The sequence below is a fragment of the Dromaius novaehollandiae genome, chromosome 1, assembly GCF_036370855.1.
Source record: "Dromaius novaehollandiae isolate bDroNov1 chromosome 1, bDroNov1.hap1, whole genome shotgun sequence".
Taxonomy (NCBI): Eukaryota; Metazoa; Chordata; class Aves; order Casuariiformes; family Dromaiidae; genus Dromaius; species Dromaius novaehollandiae.
Window position 1 is genome coordinate 43,923,921 of NC_088098.1, and position 20,749 is coordinate 43,944,669.

The 20,749-nt window shown below is 37.1% G+C and overlaps 1 long non-coding RNA gene across 1 annotated transcript in view; it reads right to left on the bottom strand.

The window, feature by feature from the left end:
* LOC135328489 (uncharacterized) overlaps positions 1-20,749 on the bottom strand; it is a 210,424-nt gene that overhangs the window by 106,459 nt on the left and 83,216 nt on the right. Inside the window, exon 2 of the long non-coding RNA XR_010389410.1 lies at positions 2,933-3,032. This is a non-coding gene — a long non-coding RNA (uncharacterized LOC135328489). The remainder of the gene's footprint in view (positions 1-2,932; positions 3,033-20,749) is intronic.

Sequence of the window (20,749 nt, forward strand, 5' to 3'; positions counted from 1 at the left end):
ATAATGTGTAGTCAGAGACTAGGAAAATTGCATGATTTGAGGATACAGAGAATGTAAACATGTGTTGTCATATTTTTTCTTGTAACCAAAGAGGGCATGAGCTGGAATTTAGTTTTGTCATGCACAAAGATGGAATAGCAAAATTCACCACCTGAAAATGTCTGTCTCATGTTCCTGACAAATAAGTACAAGACTGATATTGCCAAAATATTGCCAAACTGATCATTATCTCAGGAAAATTGTTTTCTCAATTGAATTACAGTCACCATTTTTTTCTATTCATAGACTAATAGTAAATCAAGAATAAAAGAAATTCAATGGCCGAGAAACCATTGCATGACAGCTAATTGCTAACAGTGATTTTACGAGTCAACTATTGCAGGAAACAAATTTAACTACAAATATTAAGAAACTATTTGCAAACCACATAAATTGAAGAATGAGCTGCTATTCATGGGAAACAGACATTTTGCAAAAAGAGTACAGAATAGAAACATGTCTCCATCACATCATAAATTTATACCTGTCTTACTACAGACAGCAAGGCTGATGATTGTTACTATTCCTAAGGTTAAATAAATGCTTTGGTCTTAACTAGTAGTTGCCATTTCTTCATACAGCAAATTATTTTTCAATTTTTGAGTTGTTCTGCTATTCATCTGGAGCATAATGGTCATCACGGCACAAGAGTCTTACTAGCTCATAGGCTGAATTTTGACAAGGGCTGTTAATATGTGCTTCAAAAAGATACAACAGAGTAGTGCAACTAATGATTGACAATAATCAGGAAGTAAAAACTCAGCATTGTAAAATTATATCTGTTCTTTCAGGTTTTTTAATAGTTTGGTAAAGTAGAGGTGATGCATTTTTTCTCCAGGGACTACCAAGGCCAATTTCTTGATTTGCACACTAATCCTAGTGCACAATTAGTGCTTTCGGTGTTCTAGATTTGAGTCTTTCACTATTACGATTTTTACTGTGCTTATGAGACAGAGGGCTGTTGGGTCACATTGCCTCACTATCTAGGATAAGTATGAACCATGTTTCCAGCAAGGCTTATTACAGTCTGACAGACAACAATATATTATTTTTTAATACTGATACCTAATATGGACTGAGTGGATATATTAGCTGCGTAGTAATTAATTTCTGTTCCATTGAATTATCCAAGTTTTGTCCTTGATTGTTTAAAACACTCTTCCTGTTTTTCTTCATTATAATTGGATATAATTAGATATCAAACCACCAGTAGAAACTCTTAAGATTCTTGTTAAGACAGAAGTAATAGAAGATCCACTTAGCATCTTTTTTCGGTTAAATGCACTACACCTGCTTAGAATAGATGCACCCTATTTCCAGAGTTACTTATTCTCCAGATCTGTATGTTTCCTAATGTTGACTATCCTTTCTTATATTAACCTATTGTGTAAATATAATGGCAGGATACTGGTATGTTGGAAAAGAGAACACATGAATGACACTTTTACAGCTTTAAGTCATGATATGAGAGATTACTTTCCTGGGAAAAAGTAAAGTTTTCAGCAATTGATTTTACCAGTGTTATGAATTGAAATTGGATTTTTCTATGTCAATAAGGAAGAGAATTGGCAGGAGAGATTTAGTCAGATATGGTACAAGGCTAAAGCTGGAGGAGAAGTTAACAGGAAAGTAAAAAGAGTAAAACATATCTCCAATATCACTGTGTGAAAAGTCATTCAAGCAAGATTTTATTATTAATGCCATAGCAAAGTCAATCTAAAGAAAAATAGCAGACGGAGAGTGCGTATAATGTTGATAGAGCATTTCAGAAAAAAATACATTTATTTCAGAATAATCTGATAAAATCCTATGTAAATAACAGCTGACAATTTAGAAAACTTATTTTAAAAACATCTCCTACTTGATGAGTTACTCAACATTTTTCACATGCTCAAGGGAGCAGTTTCTGTCAGGAGGATTTGGGGATTCTGTACAAAGATGAGGAATGTTTGAAGTGTTTTCAAACACACAAACACACACAGACACACAATAGAGAGAAGTTTTCTTAAAATAAGTAGTACTTCTTGTAAAATACTTAAATGGCTAGCCCTGAAAATCCCTTTCTCTGATAAGAAACAAAAATGGAAATTTTTAAATTATTCATGAGCTTTCTCCTTGAGGCAGTATCTGAACTGCAAATATGTAAAGGATGAAAAGTGACTTCCTCAGTGATAAAAGAAATGTTGATATATGTGGCATTAATTTAATTCTTCTTGATTTTTATTAATGATTTAACTAAGTATTTTACATAATATATTAAGTGTAAAAGACCAATTACATAGATATTCTTTCCCTAATCCATCTAGTGCAAAATCTGTACTTGATGATTGGTTTTACTGACACTCACTTCTCAAAAGACATCCAGTATCATCTAAATGACCAAGTGCTGACATGATTGCTTTGCCACTTATGCTTATTTTACTCTCTGCATTTCACTTGATTATCTGCGTGAAGGCTGTCCCAGCTTAGCTCTCTGCTGAGAAGACAAAATAATATATCAAAGAAGAGCTACACTCATCTTATTTGTAAATCCACAGATGAAGCAGGTTTCTTAGAGTTATATAAAGCACCTCACCTTTTATTTGCTTTCCTGTCACATCTAACACATTTGAAAACTTGAATTCTTGTTTTAATGCTCCCAAGTCATAAAGATAAAATCTGTTTGAAATTCAGCTTTTCAATTTCCTTTTTGTAGTTTGTTTTTACTAGTAACTTAAAAACTATGACAAACACAAATTAAACAACATAATAAGTTTTAAAACAGATTCCAAAGAACTCCTCTCCACACAGACATCGAGTGGTTTAATATGTAATATTAATAATAATATACAGTAAATACAGAGGTTTCCATTTTCTCAAAGTGATTTGCTTCCATGTTTAAAATTTCACTTACCCTTTAACCTCAGTGAATCTAACAGTTGTCAGAAGGGCTGGATTACTGTGTCAAGGCTGCACCATGAAACGCATGCTACAGCCACTTCACTGAATAAAGCCTGCAGAGAAAAATGAAATCCATATGAATTTTTGGCATACTTTCCCCCCCTCTTTTTACTGAGCAGTTCACCTTTAGGACATCATTCTACTGTGTACAAAATAGGTAAACCTGGTCAAGTAAACAATCTCTTTCTTAGCGCTGTCAAAAAATGATCCACACATTTTAAGTAATTCATGTGGAGAAAAACATTTAAGAGAATAAATGGGAAACCTATTCTGGAAGCAAGATTGTAGAATTTATATTACTTAAATATGGTGATTATCCTGGGAGAATTCGTATGCCTACCCTTCATTTTTTCAGTGGCGCAGTGACATTTTGATATGGATATAAAGATTAAAGCTGTAAAAGTGCAAGACAAAATTTTAATTATCCTTTTCCAAAACTAGAAGAGAGTAGAACAAACCACGGCTGCATGCTACTTTTTGTTTCTCACGTATATGATGAAGTATTTTAGTGGTCTAGCCAACACACATGTGCACACAGTCAATTGAGAACCATAAAGCTGACTTGTAGTCATGGATTCTTTTTCAGCTAAGAAAAATCCCAGTGTTGTTAAAAGTGGGAGACATCGTGCAACTGTACTGTTTCTTTAAAGTCTAAGAAAAACAGAACAAACTTTTCTAGAGAACAAAGCATTCGAATAAAGTTAAAGCAGTGGTTCTGAATACAGACCTACCTCATATCTTCTGTAAAAGCTTTTTACATGCAAAATGGTGATTTTTTCAAAATGGTAAAGAAGTATTATTACCCATGTAAGTTGTTTATATCTGTTTTAGAAAATCATAAATTGTTTATCTCTTTCTTAGCAAATTGATTTTTTTTTGTTTTGTTTCTACAACATAAAAAATATAGTGTTGTTTGGGGAGAAAAATACCTCTGCTCTATAGCAAAGGAGGACTCAGATGTTAAGGAACCAAGAGGTTACAGAGTAAGATGTTCTTTATTGCTTTTCATCTATAAGTAGTTGCCTTTCCACTATGACATGGTGCCTGAAGCAAAAATATGTCATGTGAGCATACTGTTAGAGATACTGTTATATAGATCCCATGATGCACCACAGCCTTCCCTATAATAAAACTTTGGTACACGGTCGAGTTTGAAAACTATCTTGGAAATAAGGCTTCAGAGGAAAAATGGGATCATAAGGCTTTAAGATGTCATCCATGAGATGACAGCCATTCACTCAGAAATGTATTTATTTTCTTTCAGATCAAATCAAGCAAAAAAATCTAGCAAGCTGAAATATTACTACCCAGACTGATCTCAGATGATAGGATACATCTCATTTTTATTTTCCCACTGGGGACTCTTTATGCTGTAAAACATAAATTTTCAATAGACAGAAAAAGAGATTTGCAAATATGTATCGAAATAATTTTTTAAAAGTAGAAATGTTTCAGGAAAAATCCCTTTAAATTATTTTTAGAAGTATTTTTGTGAGCCACAAACTTAGTAGCCAATCAGCAAAACAAAATCCAACGAGAGGACGATATAACAAAATGTACTGAATTTTGAACGTTCCAAACTGGGGTAGGTATGTAGGGGTTTTTTAGCAAACCAATGTTTTTCTGGTCAAAGTACAAGAAAAATAGAACTAGTAGAAGAGAAAATAGTATGGCTAATCACAAGGGACTATACATGTACCAGTGTTGATCCAAATTTAGTCATAAAAGAAAAATACCTCTTCTTTAAAAAAAAAAAAAAAAAAAAGGTTTTATTTAAGTTCAAGATTTATGAGTGCAATAAACCAAGGATTCTGCCCAGGCTAAAATTACATTAAAATCAGAACTTGTCATGTTCTTAGATCTTTCTCTCTGTATGTATGTATGTACGTATGTACGTATGTATAAAAATAACAGGCCAAGTTAGCTAAATTGTCTACGGGCCACTTTCACCTCTCAAACTCCTAGGAAAAGAAACAAGTCTGCAGTTTGGAATAGAGCATGAATCTCCCACCGACAGAATTTAAACACTGTTTTTTTGAGATACAAAAAAAAAGGATTAGAAGTTTACATCACACAGGGTATTTATAATTTATACAAAAGAGAAGGAAAAAAGGCTCAGAATAACGTCTTCAAGGAACTCAGAAATTTTAACTGACAGACAAGAGTAAATCACAGTGCATATTGCCCTACCAATTCCCTGTTTCTTAGCAGTTGGATATTGTGAGGAAAGGATGAGTACACATAAAGTCAGATACTCTGCTGAAGAAAAGTCTGGGAATAACTTTGTCCAACACTATATGCTGATTGGGATTGTTTCTCTGAGTCTCAGGAAAGCAAATGTAAGCAAGCTGGAATGCAGAAAAACTGAAGGCATAAAGCACAGCCTCTGATCACATGAATTTATGAGAAAGTTTTCTTGCTACAACAGTATCACAGCTAGAATTGTGCTATTTACCATCCAGTGAGGGACTGGAAATGAATGTAGATCTTGCCAAACAAGACGGTGCACCACAGGTGCAAAAAGAAATTAGCCTGGATGGAAGCATCTGAAGTGCCTCTGCACGGCAGCTGGCAGGACAAAGCAGAGTGAACGGCAACGACTCTGCTCCGCCAGAGAGAAACGTCCAAGTTCAGGGCAGCACGTGGTTCAGCACCTACTAGTCTGCGTGCTCTTTTAAGAGCTGTGTAACACCAGCAAATCACCCAGCACTGCAGGGTAGATAGTGTTAATAACGCGGTTCTTTCTCAGTTTAGTAACAGCTGCCTTTCAATATAAAATTTTAAAATTTCCAGTTATCCAATGATCATCTAAGAATGAGACATCTATTAATCTTCAGCTGGTATCTGGAAATGAACAAGAAAGTCAAAGAAGAACAGGGATTGCTCACAGTAATGTGTGTGCATTACCAGAGTTGTTGGTGGTGGTGTTGCTATCATTGAACCTCTGCTCATCTGGAGACCACTGCACGCGGTTGCCAACCAGCTGGTTCAGAAATATGCAGGCATATGGCACAATTATTAATCCTGACCCCAAAGCTACTGCAGTAAACATATTCCAAGTTTGAAAAGCCGCTTGGTAAATATTCATTTAACAAATGTAAATAAATGCGTTCTGTTATAAATTCTATTCCATAAATACACATGCTTTCATTGTCCAAGCAAAACTTTCTGAATGCCAAAAGTTCACCATAGTTTTAAGAATTAAACATGTTCTATCTATGATTTTCAATGTTACTCCATTAAATTTAAATGAAAAAGGAAAATGGTAAGGTGAATATATAACAATTTTATGAATAAATCTGATCAGCATTCACATACAAAATATGACTAACTTCTGAATTTGCATAGCCGATTTGCAAATACAGACAGAACTCTTAACTTGGTTTTAAACAGCAAGCCAAAATTAATGAAAACGTGCTTAGCAACAAAATGGTAGAAATCATAAATTTGAAAGACTGATCAGAAATGAAAAAAAACAAACCTAATACATGACAGTAGACTTCAAAAATGGCAATAATGATTTTTCAGGGAGACTAACATAAAAAAATGTTGGAATCAAAAAATAATCTTATATCATCAAACATTTCACTCCTCCTAAGGCTTCTGCTAGCCTCGTCATATTTGGTGCCTGCAGTACCCAGGCTGGTCTTTGTAGCTTGGTAGGCAACTCTCAACGGCCTCTTATACCTATTCCATTCACAAATTTTATTCTAAATTTTTCATTCAGTGCATGACTCAGTGTTTTAAAGATGAGAGCTCTCCCAAGCAAACAAGTACATTAGAAATGCTTGTGACCTCTGAAAAGTCAGATTTAATCACTTAAAACTGTACATGAACATCATATGATAACAGGTCTCCACACAAGGTAATCAAAACCACCTAAGAGAAGTTTTCACTATAGTAACACAGAAAGGACAATATTTATCATACCTATGTTTCCAGATGAACTAAAAATACTTTAAATGAAATTTATTGTGTCAATTATGTACCTCAAAGGAATTCATTATCAAAATGAAAACAGTTTTCAAAAGCAAAATACTGCCAAAAAAAAGTCAAGTGTTCTTTTCTTGCGGAAAGCTTCATTACTAATTTTTGAATCACTATTATTATCATGTTGCAATCAAATCTATTTGCTGTTAAGAAAAAACATTGTAATTAACATTCTCCAAATTGAAGTACGGATCTCAAAATGTTCTTATACTTTATAATGTAATATACACTGTAAAAACTAAGCTCCTAGAGGTTTCCAACTGAATGAAATATGCCCTAGTGAGGTATGCATAACTACCCAGATACACAAGCCCAATTAGTGGGCAGCATACCTAGGGTTCTGCTCTTAAACACACTTGTATTAGTTTTCGTGTTTTTTTAATTTCTTTAGTTAAAGAAGTAAAATATCAGCTAATACATACAGGGAAAAAAAAATGCCTGTATGTGTTTTTTATTCCTCCAGACAGAAAAATATAAAAGAAAAAAATCACTTCCTTTTCTCTTTCTCCACATTGGCTCTGACAGCAAACTATATTCTTAGTGACAATTTCTGATATATATTCTTGTTCTAAGAGATGGGAAAAAAACAAGAAAAGTAATTCTGATGGAAAACACACTTGACAATTAGACAAGTTGAAGCAAGCAGGTCTCCTTCTTGTTGACCTACCAGCAACCTTCGTGTGCAAGGAGACTATGGAAGGCTGTAATGTAAGAGGTGGAGTCTCTTTCATTCTCTAGTGTAATCACAGAAGCTGAAAAATCCTGTTAAAAAGGTTATTGTAAATGAATTTTCTGTGAGAGAAGAAAGCTGAAGGAAAATGAAAGTGTCATTAGCTGAAGAGCTGACTTTAGGGGCCCAAGCATGGAAAAGATATATTGCTAACACTCCAGTTGTTAACCCTCATTTTAAATGGTATAAAGTGAAGATAAAAGCTACGGAAAAACAAACCAAGAAACTGTTGATGTACTACATATGCGTGCTAATATAAGAAGTTACTAGCTACTAGTAATTCCTGCTGCTAGAAAGGCAAACTCAGATTTTACAGATGCTGTTTTCAGCTGTTCTTTAATAATGTAGCCAAACTAGTTTAAGAGCAGTTATAGGCAAAACTATGCATGAAGGGGGAAAAAAAAGTGTGCAACTGCAATTGGTCTGGCCAAGTGCAGATAAAGCACCAGTAAAGATCTTGTTCTACCTATAGTTTGGGGGATACTTCTTTTTAATTGATTTTGGTCCAAATTGAATGAAGCATCTTCTTCCTCTCAAACTTCCCATGACTAAAAGATCCTAGTATTTTCCAAAAAGTGCAAATCCTATCAGAGTACTTCCAGGTTTAAGTTACAGCTCTGCAACAGGAAGCACAGAAAGAATTGCCATGTTTCCTGCTCTAGATGGTGTAAATATAGACATACCAAGCTGTAAGGTATAAATGTCTGATGGGAGAGAATAAAGAAGACAGAGCCAGACTTTACTCAGCAGTGCCCAGTGGCAGGACAAGAAGCAAAGAGCACAAATTGAAATACAGGAAATTCCATTTAAACATGAGAAAAAAGCTTCTTCACTATGAGGGTGGTCAAACATTGGAACAGGTTGCCCAGAGAGGTTGTGGAGTCTCCATCCTCGGTAATATTTAAAATCTGACAGGACGCAGCCCTGAGCAACCTGCACTAGGTGACCCTGCTTTGAGCAGGGGGGTTGGACGAGATGATCTGCAGACGTCCCTGCCGACCTCAACCCTTCTGTGATTCCAAGGTACGTTGTTTGGTGAGAGAGACCTACAAGCTAAACTGTGCAAGTCCCTCCAGTGGTGGACCCTAAATCCCAAGGTATTATGCCCCAAAGGGAGCAGGCCCAGAATTACAGATTCAGGCCTACAGCCAGGATCCTGAATGCTTCTGAGTCAACTGGATCCTGGTTGCTCAGCTGGAACAGCTTGTAAAGCTGGCACAACTTTCCTACAAACTTTCTTCCAAGCAAGACCTCAGAAGCACTGAGTCTCTAGATGTGTTGCAAGGCACCAGGTGGCTGATGAAGAGTTCTGCCAAAATACTCTCCTGAACGCAATTACTCCCCAAAAGTTTTTAGAGAAATCCTTCAAAGATGAAGCTTTGCCAAATCAAACATCATCCTAAACTACTGCATCCTAATTACCTTATTTTAAACTCCAGCTACATGGACTAACGTGTGGTTTCGCAAATACCAACAGAGCAGAAATAAAGGCAGACCCCATTCTTTGTAAAACATAGCCCCATTGTCTCATGACAACCAACTGGTTTTGTAAGACCTAAAAAACCACCTCAAAAGCCTCTTCCAACCCCAGGCACTACCCAGTAAGGAGTACTTTGGTGATAACTATCTTATGATTTACACCAATGAAGTTATTTATTGGGTTTATATTTCCCTGCTTCCTTTCAGAACCAAAACAAATGTCCAGCATAGAGTTTTTCCAAATATGTAAACAGGCAATTCTTTTTTAAAAAGAAAAAAGTACAAAGAGAAAACACTTTTTATTTTACTACCAAAAATAGACGTTTCATGTATGTTTATGTGAATGTGTGCGTACATATATAAGTAATATTATGTGCTTGTGCGTATGAAATATGTGAACTTAGAGGACATTCTTTTTCAGAATCAGTAACAATGAAAATATCAAGAACCCACAATCCTGCAATATACCTGTTTTGTGGTCAAACTGCATATAACTGGAAAGCAGTGCAATATCCTATATTTTACTTTTGACTTTTTCATTTTTTAGTCTATCCTGCTACTCTATTTCCTATTAACATAACTGCTTAACTTTACTTATGTCAGCAAAAGATAATGTACTTTAAAAAGCCCATTATATGCTCATTAACTTCAGGCCTCTAAGGAAAGATCTATATCACTTATCTCTCATCATTCCTCTCTCCCCCACACATTTTCCTTCTTTTTCTCCTCCCCCAAGCCACAGTTTGAAAGATCAGAGACAACATAAGTACTGTACTCTTTCGCCACTCATCCACTAGTCCTTACCATCTTTCTCTTTAGACACCTGCCTTCTCAAGTTGATTACAGCTCAGCTTTATCTTCTATTCTATGTTCATTCTGGAGATATCTTTCCCCTATTTCACGAGAACTCCTCAGACACAATATTTACACACACTATTTAACTTTCTATTCCTAATTTACCCATGACTTCTCCATTGTGAAAGCTTTGTCTGTTTTAGCTATCCAGTTTCCTTTGCATTTTGAACATCAGTCTCATTCTAATGAATTTCTCCTCTCTGTCCCTGAGAGGTTATTTTCAGCCTGCTCACAAACAGAATTAGTGGCAAAAATCCTTCTCTGTGAATCCTTTACAAATTATTTACAGCTCTTCCTATCACATCATAGCCCAATGAATCTTGCAGATAGATAGTCATATACCAAAACACCAATCTGTCTGGTTCTCATGTAGCTTATCGCAAAAGTATGAAACTGTTTATGTGGTTTACAACACTACAAGGATTATTTCACACTCTCTGAAATGCTCAGAAGGGTGCTGTAATTATGATACTTTTGCATGCCTAAACCACCTGCACACCCCCAAGAATACGTGCCTTTTTTTCCCTTTTGTGGTCAAGATAAAGTGGTTTAGAGAAACAGTGATGTCTCATCTCACTCCATACTGAGCTTCCTCTTGCAGACTGAGGTGATTGAGTTCCTTTGTCAGTTCCCTACATTTCATGAACGCTTAATCCATTCTGAGTGCTACACAGAGCTACATTATTTATTTGCTTGTGTCCTCTTTATATCGTATTACTTTTACATGCAAAGGCATGGTCCTATAATTCAGCTGAGTTCAGTGTTATCTTTATTCCAATGTATTTCTACATCACAAGCTCTCTAAATGATATACAGTGTAAAACCTTCCTTAATGGGTCCCAGAGAGCAAGGTTGATAAAAGGTATTCATTTATCAAAAGCCCTACTTCAGCCATCAACATGCTCATCTGAATTGATGATACTTTTTTTTAGTAGAGGCTCTCAGGTACTCAAGACATTCATTGCAGATGCACTGCTGAATGACAGCTGTAGAAAGAAAGAAAAAGGTCACCCATTGTTAATTGGTTGTCCATGTCACATCAGCAGTGCTAACGTATCTTGCACCAAACTGATTGCTAGGCAGCAAAAGTGAAACATTTCTCTAGATTTTGCACTCTGGACTAGCTATATTAAATCATAAGATTATATTGAAACTATGGTCTGTGAAGTTATGCAGTAAAATACTCATCTCCACAAGCACAAAGGAGCACAGAGAGATGACAGCATGTGGGGGAACCCAAATAATACCCTGCCCTGGCTGCTCCCAGACCCCTCACAAGAGAGTGCTCAGCCCATCAAGGGCTCTTTCCCACAAGCACAGAAGCAGAGGCACAATGATGGAGGGGAACCCAAATGACAGGCTAAGAGAAGGGACACCCCACTCAGTTCCTCACAGGGCTGTCCTGGGAGACCATCAGCCCAAGGTGGGACACCCAGCACAGTGAGGCAATGGGAGCAGCTCCTCAGAGGACCTTTCAGGCTGGTGGGGTGGGGGAGGTGGGTCACTGCCTGGGGGTGTGGGACACATTGCAGGATGCTGCCTGGGGAAGAGCATTTTGGGACTGTACAAGATTGATGGATGTGGGATGCTTAGGGGGGGAACTAAAGGTGGAGAAAGGGAGCAGTCTAAGTGATTTAGGGTAAAACAAACATGGGAAAAGAAATGGATATGGTGATAAAAAGGGGCTGGACAAGTGCAAATGAGGCTGATCGATAAGCTTGTCTGGCCATGCCCTGCGCCTAATTAGTGCAGTTTGTCCTATCTTTTAAATTCCTTTTTAAGTACTTTCCTGGGTGAGGAACTCCCTCTCCTGTGTGCATGTGGAAGTCTGAGTGCCTGCAGCTGGCTGGGACTGTGGGAAAGAGAGCCTAGGTGCCTGTGGTGCCACAGCTGGAGCAGGCGAGGGTCTGCCAGGGAGACTGCGATCGTTAGGGGACATTAAGGCAGTTGCACCGGCAATAGGTGAGGTGACCTGGGAGCCAGGGATGGGTCTCTAAGTGGAGTTGGCTACTGGAGGGACCAGGGAGTTCTAGCCGAATGCTGGAGAGACCGTGAGGTCTGAGGGTCAACTGAGACCCGTTTGTTAATGTGTGTCTGGTGTGTCTGTGTGTGTCTAAGGGTGAGGTACCTGGAAGAGCATGGATCCAGGACCAGTTACCGGATGGACAGTGTCCAAGGCCAGCTGCAGGAGGGCTCCAAAATGTGGGTATAGGGGGTGGGGAAAGACTGTGCCAGCCACTGGAGTGGGGCTGCGGGTCACCAGGGCTCATACGTCCAGATGCCAGCAACTGGGGAGACCAGAAATCCAGGGCCAATTACTGGACTGAGTGTCTAAGCCCAGCTGCTAGAGGTACCCACACTGTACAAGTGTATACATAGGTATGTGTGTGTGTACATATATGTAGCTATGTGTATATATATATGTATACGTGTGTGCGCACATATATACACACACACATATGTCCCACTAATAGACCTTCTTCCTGATCAGCTAGAGAGGGAAACAGGATGAGGCTGTTGGTTCTGTCTGTGTTTGAGTGCTCAGAGTGCCTGTCTGTGTTGACCTATATGACCAGCCATGTGCGTATGTGTGTGTGTACATATAAATATAAATATATATATATGTCATATAAGCGTGCTAGTCTGGGTGCCTACTGAGAATACATGTTCAGCCTTGCTACTGGTTGGACCTGGAGACATGCAGCTGCAGCATCCTCACCCCATGGGGCAACTGGATTCAACTTCCTTACCTAACATGGTCATATAAAGAAAAGATGAAAATCAAGCAAGAAATAAAAATTACATGCATAGAAAATATTTTTTTTCAGTTTCCACACAACTAGTCTTTTGAAACTTTTAAAATTAACCTTAAAAGAACATATCAGAACTTTTGACTGTAAACAGAGGTTTTCAGGATTAACAGGGTAACTAAATTAAAGAGACAATGAGACAGCTCAATATAGCTGGGTTAAAAAAAAGGGTCATTACCTGCAACAATGAAGAACTGAATTTGATGATAAATAAGGTTCTTCCAGTGTGTTACTTTTCTAATATATGCATTCACTAGCTTAACCTGTTTGGTAAGCATGTCCTCATTGGCCTATTTTCACACTAGACAAAAACAAAACCTGTAATTTTGTACGCAATTTTTATTTCTTCCTGGTATCTCCTTGTAGAAGTGTCAGTAAGCTCTCACTGACAATCCTTCTTCCTTTACAAAGACAAATAACATTTCCAAAGCAACAAAGTTCACTTCTTTAATTAAGTAATTAAGTAGCTTGTGAATTTGGTCCTGTTGAGCTCAATGCTGTATTTTCGTATCTCCTCATTTTGGTAGATTTTGACCACAGTTTGAAACATCAGGTAGATATAAGAAATATCCCTGTTCCAGGTATTTTAAAATGGGTCAGGATCATCAAGCTTACAGTCAAATAAAGAAAAATACACAAGATCACAGGGCATTCAAAGCAACACCTGCAGTGAGGAGCCTCAGAAGCAATTTCATTGAAAGATAAATTTAATTTCAGACTGTTTGAATGTTGAGCAGGATTTAGCTGATTTTATTATTTCCCACTATTCTCAGCAGTGTTCATTCACTAGTAATCTGATTTACAACAGCATGAAGAACTGCAAAAGGAAAAGTTCTCTAATGACTTGGACTCTAGAGATTCCAATAATCAATGTCTTAAAGTCTTTCAAGTCTATTGCAATTAACTTTAAAACAAAACAAGAAACTTTACATAAGAAAATAAATAAATCATTAACTTTAGAAATCTGTCTTAAGTGAGAGAAGAGAACAATAATACAATTTTAAAGGTCTAATTCTGTTCCTGATTCGTTATGTTTAACGGCTGCACTTAGTAGAGTAAGTTTAATCCATGCGACCTCTCAGATGGGGAAGTAATTTCATCTGTTAGATAATTTATGTTACTTAGGATGGAATTTCACATAAAACTAGTCTAAGAAAAGACATAAATAAAGTGCCACATTCTAAGGAAAAAAATAACCACAGAAGTTAAGAAGTTTTAAAAGAAAAAAGAGAGACACTTTAAGGGAGCTGGCGCAATTTTGCTGTAGGCAAAACTAATGCAATTGAAAGAAGATAGTCAAGCTGCTTCAGATAATATATTAAATGTAAGGGAAGATTAAGGTCAGGGTGTTCTAGGGCCCTAGGGTAAAATTTGGGATCATATTTCCTCAGTTACTGAAGACTCTGGAAGAGTTTTAGAATTGGGGCATAGGATTCAAAAGCATACTTAGGATACATTTCTTCAGTGAAATGAAAATAAAATAAAAAACAAAAAACCAATCCTTTCCTCACCAAGCACTTGCTAAAGAAAGGCATCACCACACTTTGGTAACATAGTTCAAGTTTTCTGTCTTAAATTATTTGTACTTGATACAGTAAACATTAAATATATCTGTTACACTTCATTTGGATTAAGAATGGAATAGAGATGAAGTTAACAGCATAAGGTTTGGGTAGTTTATCTCCTGGATGCCTTGAATGTCAGATTTTCACCTTGATTCCAAAGTATTTGAGACTAATAGATGAATATGCCTAGGCCCAGCCAGCAAAGCTCAGTACTACAGTCATTCTCAGTCTAAATGAAAACACGCTTTATTTGTCTTATAGTTGAAATTATGCTAGTTTAAGTGGATTAAATATTGATGTTCTTGCCCTATATTAACTTAGTCTTAACTCATGAGAATTTTCCTTAAATAGTGCACTTACCTACATATTTTTATGAAAATCTGTGACCCTACCATAACAATATACTTTGTTAATATGCTTGATTAAGATCTCTCCTAGGTGCCTAGTGATATCATAAAGCATTGTCACATAATTGGCTTCAGGACAAACATAGAGCATCTTTAGCTATATGGATTTATAGTACTCTCACAACAGACCCTGCAGTGTAGAAGACTGGAATGTACAGCCAAGGGAGTATAAACAAAAAAGCTCTCAAATAATTTTTTTTAGTCAGCCAAATCATACTTTCTTTATGCTCTACAATCATGGAATAACTGAGTTTAGCAGGCTTATAGAAAGTAACTGTTAAAACTACATATTCAGATAGTCATACAGAATAATATACATCTACAGTTATTCATGGTGTTATAGCTGTCTCATGATGAGATATCTAATGCAGCAAACACTAAAGCAGGGAACCCCACAGATTTGTAGTGCACTCTTCAAAACTTCAGAGTAATATCCACAATAACTTTCCTCCTGGACTTTCCTCCAGGACTTAAGTCTTGTTTTATTATTACTATAAGAGAAAGACTTAGCTACTTGAAGAACAGAAACAACACTTCCTAAGTGATCCGCTTCAGCCAGTAATTGCTAAGTACCCATGTGAAAAAAAGGGCTGCAAAAGTCAATAAAATAATACTTAGGCATCAAACTATAAATATACAGGGATTTCCCCCCTCATTGAGTTAGAGAACATATAAGGATCTTCATATGAGGAATTTTAAATATCCTTAGAAGAAATTCAGTCATGCATACTTGACATGCTGCTTGTCATCCAGCAACAAGTAAACAGGATGCTTTATGCATATACATTAGCATATAATGAAACTAGGTCCCTGAAATAGAATGCTGCAGTTTCCACTACCCTAGAAATCTATACCATACTGTAATCAAACATATAAACAAAACCCTAAGCAGTTATTTCTGCAACATCAATTAAAGGCCACAGACTATTTAGCAAAACAAAAACAAAAGGAAAGATTAAAAATTCCATGTTGTTCAGTAGCCCTTACACAAATCATGCAAGCTGTGAGACAAGGAATTAGAGAAAGAGGGACATCACAAGCAAACAATGCCAGACCAGAACTGGGTTCAGGGACATTTCTGGGACAACTAAAAGAGTGATCATCAGGAAGGATATCAAGTTGTTAAAGGATAGAGGGTTTGCATCTTGACTGGTAAATAACTTGTCATAATTATTTCAAAATTCTAATTAAATTTTCATCACACAAATTTGCTCATTGCCTCATGTCTTAAATGACATGATATGCAGAATTTTCTGTTTTTTAGAAATCAAAATAAATACAGGAAGTCTTTTGCAAGAGCTCTGAATTTCATGCTCTGAATAATGTCAAAAGTCTTCCTGTTTTTTGAAAGTGCAAGTGTATGTACTAGATAAGCACGACTTCTTGACTAGTAACCTCATAGATTACCTTAATTTTCAGTGGGTGTTGCAAAAACATAACCCAGACATTTTGCATTGTTCAGATTTTCATGTTGCTGGAAATACTTTGTATTTTAAAATATCTAAAATCACTCCAGGAGTAAGGACAAAAAAAGAAAGAAAAGTATTTCAGCCAGGTTATTTTGATGTGTGGATATTTTAACCCTGTCTATTTTTGTCATTTAAAGGTTTGACCTAAATAATGTAGTTATAAATATATATATATAGGAAAATTACACATATGAACAGAGTTCTATTCAAAAAGATAAGAACTGGGAAAACAAGTAAAAAAAGTTGAGTTTTCTCCAAATTCCCAAAACCCATACACGAGTTTTTCCTTAAAAAAAAAGTTTCTATTAACAACTTCTCATTCCCATGTTTATCATGTCAAAGCTGTGACGTTTCATATACCTAAACCCAAGCAGTTACCCTCAGGCTAGCTTCACATCTGTACTTGGTACCTCCTACAGAGATGTTTCTTTTATAAAGTTGACTTTTTAGATGCTCCATCTCCTTGGTGTGTTAATTTAAGTCAGCAATGAACATATTCTGAATAACGTGAGTCAGATCATGACTCTAAAACTTAAATGAACTGACCCGTAACACCTTTAGAAAAATCCTTGTAAAGACTGTAATAGTTTCACAGCTTATTATGGCCTAGTTTTTCTCTCAAAAGTCTTAGAGCTTCCAAAGGTACAGGAGGTCAATTGCAGGTCATATGGGATACCTACAGATGAGCAGTCTAGAAGAACATGATATTTAAACAGGACAGGTAGATTCTGGGAGTGAGCCTCATCTATACATGAGGCCCTGACTGTAATTCCAGTGAGTAATCAGGCAGCCTAAGGCACCTATCTGAAGTGGAGGAAGGTAAAAAGAAGACCTTGTTTGGCTCCAGAAAGGAGGAGTCAGCGAATGGCTGACTTCAGGCTACTTCACAGAATAACATTTTGATTGCGGTGAGTCTACCATTTTTTTGCAAAAGATAGGAAAAAAAGTCTCCTCCCTAACCTGTAGAGGTCAGTCTGAAAAGGATCTGAGTACCCACTACAGCCTGATGGTAGATGCTTCTACCCATGGTTGGAACAGATAAACATGGCCATTTTGAGAAATTCACAGGTCACACAAACACTTTCAATAGGTCTAGTACTGCTAAAAGATTGCAGTGAATTGGTCAGCTGGCTGACCATGAAAGATAAGCCTCAAGAGATACGGTAAACCCAGGCATCCCCAATACATTATGCGTAATAAGTACCCTGTACACAAGCTGTAACAGGACACAGACAAGTCATTCCAGATGGAGTGGTCATAGCAAGATTAGGCTCCTCATTTCAAGCGTGCTTTGCCACCACAAGAGGACATAGAAAATGAGAGAGCATACAGCTGAGAGGGGCCATCTGAAGGACCACCTCTGGGCTAGTTCCATTACACCCTCACGAACATGACAACAGTTTCCAATCAAGGCCTGACCCTATCAGCATTCAAACAGACTTTATGTCCATCTCTCTGCACACAACGCAGCTAGAATCTAATCTCTGTTTCCCCTCTTCTTCCCTCCACCCAGGCACCACCTTCTTAAAGCTGTTCCACAAATAACAGAAAAAAACACATAATGTCCTTCTCACAACTACAACATTTTGAACCTTATGTTATGAAGTTTCAGGCCCAGCAGTGTGCTGATTTGGCCTCACAAATAATTCTTTCATCATCCTGTGGTGCAGCAGGATGTGGAGGTGAAATTGTGCAACAAACCCTGCAGTTTTCCAAAAGGCATGCAACAACATGCTACTTTGCTTTCCAATTTATTTTTTATCATTGTATCAAACAAGGATGACTTGCAGGCCATCCGTACTCTTAATTAAAAATATTTAAAAATGAAAAAGGTTCAAAAAATTATAAGAATTTTTAAGATGAAAAAAGGAATAAAAATGTAGTGAGGACTTGCTTAATTCAGCCATGACATTACCCATCTAAGCCAACAACTGCAGTTCCTGAGCTGATAACCACTCTGGTCCTGCTCATCTAAGGGTGGTGGGCAGAAAGCTTGGTACCATCACGTCAAGTACATTGGGAAGACAAGGGTCAGAAACAGCAAAAGAGCAAATAGCCCACAGCTGCTGCTGGTTCTTCTCCTGTTTGGTAATCTTCTGCTTCCTGAAGAGATAATTATTATCTGTTAGGGCACAGAGCTGTCTGTTTCTGTATGGGCTAGTCACCAGCCATTAGGCTAGCCACAAGGGCATTTGGGGACTCCATTTGGTATGAATAATTATATGTCCTCAGATGTGAAAAGAATCTTAGAGTAGCCAGGGCTACTGTACTGGGCTGTCAGATACATCTGAGAGACAGAGATGGCACTCTTTATAAGGTTTGAAAACATGATGCCATTTTTGCCCATGTTCATCCCCTTTACAAGACACTGCAATCCAAAGCTACAGTTTGCAGCCATACAAGAAGGGGGTCTGGATTCAACTCACTCTTCTGCAGACCATATTCCAGGCAAACTGTTTGGAGAAGAGCTTGGGCAGGACAACTGAGTACCGATGACCATATCCAAAATGATGAGTATAAGAATGACTTGCCATCATGGCTGTGATATGATGAAGATGTGGTTTAGGCTGCTGCTGAGATTATAGAAAAAAGGGTAAGAGGAAGAAAGAAGCCAGCTTGTAAGTGCCAAGAAGGCCACTGCAGTAAAGATATTTTCCTGATTTGTCTTTGCAGCCTGCTCTATAGAGAAAATGGCTTGAGCAATCTGTACTGCTACTGATGAAACGAAAGAGGAAGGTGAATGCACAGGATCTATCAGTTCCCTCAAGGATTTTAACCAAATCTATGCATTTAAAAAACAGAGGACTCACAGAAAGAGTATGTTCAGGCAATAGTTCCTTTTCACAGTTCTATAGCTTCTACGCCCTTGAAATAAAGAACAGGATTATTTGTGAAGTGTCTTAAACCTAGCGCTCACTTTCATAGAGTTCTTGATGTGTCAAGCTACTGAATCTGAAGTCTGCAGGTAAAAGTATGGTCTAGGAGAAAGATATTTGTGTCACTGAGAAGATGGTTTTGCTTTCTCACACTCAGGGCCTGGGGTGTAAGAAAAATGTTAGATGCACTGTCTGCATTGTAGAAGTGTGATTTGGGAATAGAATAATGGTAAAGTCGCCATGTAAAGCCACAGATTTTTGAACCCCACTGTCCTCAGTGATTGAATCCAGCCACAACAGTAACATCGCTGAGTAAAGAGGACTGGATTATTTCCTAACAAGCAGAATAAAACCTTCAAAGTATCTTTATCATAATTCCTAAAGTACCATGTAACATAGATAATATGGAACGCCTGTATCAAGGAGTGCTTAATGGAGAGGCTACAGATAATTTGGTTTTCTTCTCCTCCTCAGTAAATCTGCCTTGGTTGTAAATTATGAAACACAAAGGATACTGAAATTGTATCTATTTTTAAATTGGCACGGCCTTACTCATAATCACCATTAAAAAAACCATCAACTAAATCAAAGTGCAGTCTTGTATTCCTTGCTCTACCTCTCTTTCACATTACTCAAAATTTTGTGTAGGAAGTTGAACATTTATTGGCTCTTACCAGTGGTAAAAATACTCAGCAACTTACAGAGTCAAACCCTAGGCTGCTTCAGAGAGTCATCAGAAATTATAGAGACATATCTCCAAGACATTAAAAGACAAAACACACAAGCAGTTAAAATACATTAAAAATCCAAAATATTTTGAAGTCAGTGCCACAAGATTTGCCCATCTGCTCCTCAATCATCAGACCAGAAAACTGAAAAAGGCAAGCTCTGGTAAGAACTAAAGCTGAGGACACAATTTTAATTAAACTATGCTCTTGAGCTTTATACTTTCAAATATGCTTCCAGTTTTCTATATTTCAGAATTCTTTAGGTAGATGTGTATTTAGACTCTGGAAATCAGATTTTTAAGATACATTCTCAACAACAACGAAGGCAAGCATTTCCCAAGACTAAGCACTAAAGTTGTAGCAAATACCAAAAATCCATGTTTTCTGTTTAGAGAGTAAGTGACAGAAATTTACTTTGTAGTGGAACTATATGTTATATGCATCTCTATAACAATAAGGGATACACTGGAACTGAAAAGTAGTATAAGCATTTGTAGGACTTTCATGAATCAACTCTGACAACATTTCGAATTATTTTTCAAATCTTAAAAATCTTATTTTGTCAGCTCTGGAACAAACAATTTTACAAGAACCATTAAGATAGACTTCAAAACTACTAGGCAATCAAAAGGGAACCACCCACATTCAAATTGACACATTTCATGGAATTACAGTCCTGGCCTTTAGCGGCCGACAACTTTGCAAGAGGATGAATTGCTAATAGTACCAGACACTGCTCTGAGATTTCCTTTCTCACTCAGGCAAAGTCCCTGTAAGACTTCATTCCAAGCAAAGCTCAAATGCCAGCAAAACCGTCAGACTTTAATGACACTTAGAGTAAAAAGACTGATTTAATACCAC